Source organism: Elephantulus edwardii, unplaced genomic scaffold, assembly GCF_000299155.1.
Source record: "Elephantulus edwardii isolate Elephantulus edwardi_28Jun2011 unplaced genomic scaffold, EleEdw1.0 scaffold00103, whole genome shotgun sequence".
Classification (NCBI taxonomy): Eukaryota; Metazoa; Chordata; class Mammalia; order Macroscelidea; family Macroscelididae; genus Elephantulus; species Elephantulus edwardii.
In genome coordinates, this window is record NW_006399853.1 from 3,201,120 (window position 1) to 3,204,146 (window position 3,027).

General features: G+C 39.3%; 1 pseudogene; it reads left to right on the plus strand.

The window, feature by feature from the left end:
• Positions 1 to 373: 373 nt before the first annotated feature.
• On the plus strand, positions 374 to 1,280 carry LOC102857425 (annotated as a pseudogene).
• Positions 1,281 to 3,027: the final 1,747 nt, after the last annotated feature.

Below are 3,027 nucleotides of genomic sequence, written 5' to 3' on the forward strand. Positions count from 1 at the left end.
ACTCCCATGCATCGCCTCATAGCTCGGAGGCAGGCGGAGGCAAATAAGCAACATGTTAGATGTCAGAAATGCTTAGAATTTGGACACTGGACTTACGAATGTACAGGAAAAAGGAAATACCTACACAGACCTTCAAGAACAGCAGAACTAAAGAAAGCTTTGAAGGAAAAAGAAAACAGATTATTGTTGCAACAAAGCATTGCAGAAGCTAATGTAGAAAGAAAGACCAAGAAAAAAAGAATTTATTACCTCCACTTCTTCAACTTTCCATAGTCTTTATAGCTCAAAATAGTAAAATGTCTTGGCTCAAAATAGATAGTCTCTGCTACTCTGGCTTCAGCGACTGATAAGGAATAGTGGCGACTCGAGCAGCATGTCTGAGAAGCTGAATGTGGCAGATACCCAAGCCCGGTGGCTTCCCGACTCTTTCAAAGACAGCCTCAACCAAGGCCTTGGATGGATTTTGGCTGCCTCATTCTTCTCCACAGTTATAACATTCCCAATAGCAATATGGATGTGCATAAAGATCATAAAAGAATATGATGGGAGGGAGAGGCGGCCAAGGAGAAAAGTGCAACAATGAATGAAGGGAAATCCAAAGTTTCTGTAAATGTTCATTAAAATTATTAATAATAATAAAATCTCAATTAAAAAAAAGAATATGAGAGGTCCATCATCTTTAGATTGGGATGCATTTTCCAAGGTGGTGCCAAAGGACCTGTTTTCTTTTTCATTCTGCTGTGCACTGACAGCTTCATCAAAGCGGACATGAGAACCATTTCATTCTCTGTGACTATTAGCATGGACATCTCGTTCAGAATGCAACCCTGGCTGTGACGAATATCACCAATGCTGACTCGGCTACCTGTCTTTTGGCACAAACTACCCTTAGGAATGTTCTGGGCACCAAAAACCTTTTTCAGAACCTTTGTGACAGAGAAGAGATTGCACACAATGTGCAGTCTACCCTGGATGATGCCACTGATGACTGGAGGAGAAAGGTGAAGCGTGTGGAGATGAAGGACGTGAAACTCTCAGTGCAGCTCCGGAGAGCTATGGCCGCAGAGGCAGCGGCGTCCCAGGAGGCCCGAGCCAAGGTGATTGCTGCTGAGGGAGAAATGAATGTCTCCAGATCTCTCAAAGAAGCCTCTATGGTCATCACCAAATCCCCTGCAGCCCTTCAGCTGCAACACCTTTCGATACCGACCACCACTGCTGCTGAGAAAAACTCCACAATTGTCTTCCCTCCGCCCATAAACACTGTGGGGACAAAACACTGAGTCACATTAGGCCAAGGTTGATGGAGATAAAATGCTCGCTTGCAAAGGAATGATGTAGAGGACCAAATTAGTTTTTGACCGATAAAGAAGAGAGAAGAGTAGGGGAACTTGAGTGTTCTCTCTCCCTTTCCTCTTTCATATCTTGGTGTTCTTAGAGTGTGTGGTGATTATAAAAACAGATGGAAGAATTTTTTACCTGTAAATACTGAGAGAGGAAATAGATTGGTGGTTCATATAAGGCATATCTTACTCTAAACTATTTTACAGTTCTTATTTTTAGATCACATGTGGTAGATTAAATCCTCTTCTTTGGCTTCCATTGGATTTTCTCTATGATCATTCTCTGTGATCTTCTATGAGCATCCAGGCAAAAGGCACGAGCAGGGGCTGTAGACATTGCCTGATACCAGCTGGATAAATGCCTTCTGATCTGAAACCAGAAAGCAACCACCTTGTCTGCAACCAGCTTCTCTGGGCCACATGTGCCTTACTTCCAGGGAGCCTTAATTGAAGGAAATATCCTTAGCGTCCATTTCCTTTTTGAACTCAAACCATGTTTCAAAATAATCCTTAATCAAAACTGGCATTTTCTTGCCTGAACCTGTCAGCCTTAGAGGAAAAGGTAGAGTTAAAAAAAAATGACCTTAACCCATCAAAGTTCTTCAAACTTGCCATTATAGAGATATTTGTAAAACAATGTTGGTATGTTTCTTTTTAAACTTTTAAAACCTCCTTTTTGAGTAAATGATTCCACTGTGGCTTGCCTTTCAAACCACCTAAAAACTTAAACTCAAAAGTACTTGCTTCACTATCTTGCCTATTTTCATATATCAAGTTTTAAGTAGTTTTTTTAAAATTTTATTTTATTAATTTTTGTGTGTACCATCAAATCAATAGTTTTTATTTTTAAATAAAATTTTCTCAAATTTTGATAAGCAAGTCTTTTTATCTATCTATCTATCTCCACTGGAATAGCCTAAGAATTAATAATACCTTTTAATATTTTCAGAAAATCATTCTGTTTTAATGTTTGCAATATTTTTAACTATTGTGCAGTTAATTACCAACTAATTAAGTTGTATAAGGAGTTCACAATATATTGGACATTGTAATACCAGATTACCTTAGGCAAATGCTATCCAACTCTGGATTCCTGTATAAATTTATACAATTTTCTTTTTTCAAATTTCAATCTGTTTGCCTGGCATATCTTTTTCCAACATGGATATTGTTGCTGAAGAAGAAAGAGGTGGCCAACTTTTCTGGATTGCTGTTTCTCAGGCTGTGACATTACAAAGCAGTTTCCATTTTGTAAGTGCCTATATGTGTGAGCAGCTTGGCATTCTTCCTTCTGGCCCGGAAGGCTGGCTGGTGGTGACATTTGTCACACTTCCTCTAGGCTTTGCACTCACCTAGAGAAGTCAAAGAATAGTGGCTTCCTTAATCAGAGCCAGATCTGTCCTTACCTGGATCACTCGCCCGTCATTCCCAGCCTTTGAGTGTCTCTTTTGTCCAAACTCCATTCATAAGCTTATTTTAGAAAGCCTGAACTACACTACACTCTTTTCAGATTTCTAGAATTTGCTAAAGGCATAAGGAACATTTTGTCTTAGAACTCAAGCTGCATTTGCATTTTTATTTTGAATTTTAAATGACGGCTTGCTCCATTTTTGTGAGCTATTTCGTACCAGCAGTCAGGAAATCAAAAAGCGTCTTACGAATGTACAGGAAAAAGGAAATACCTACA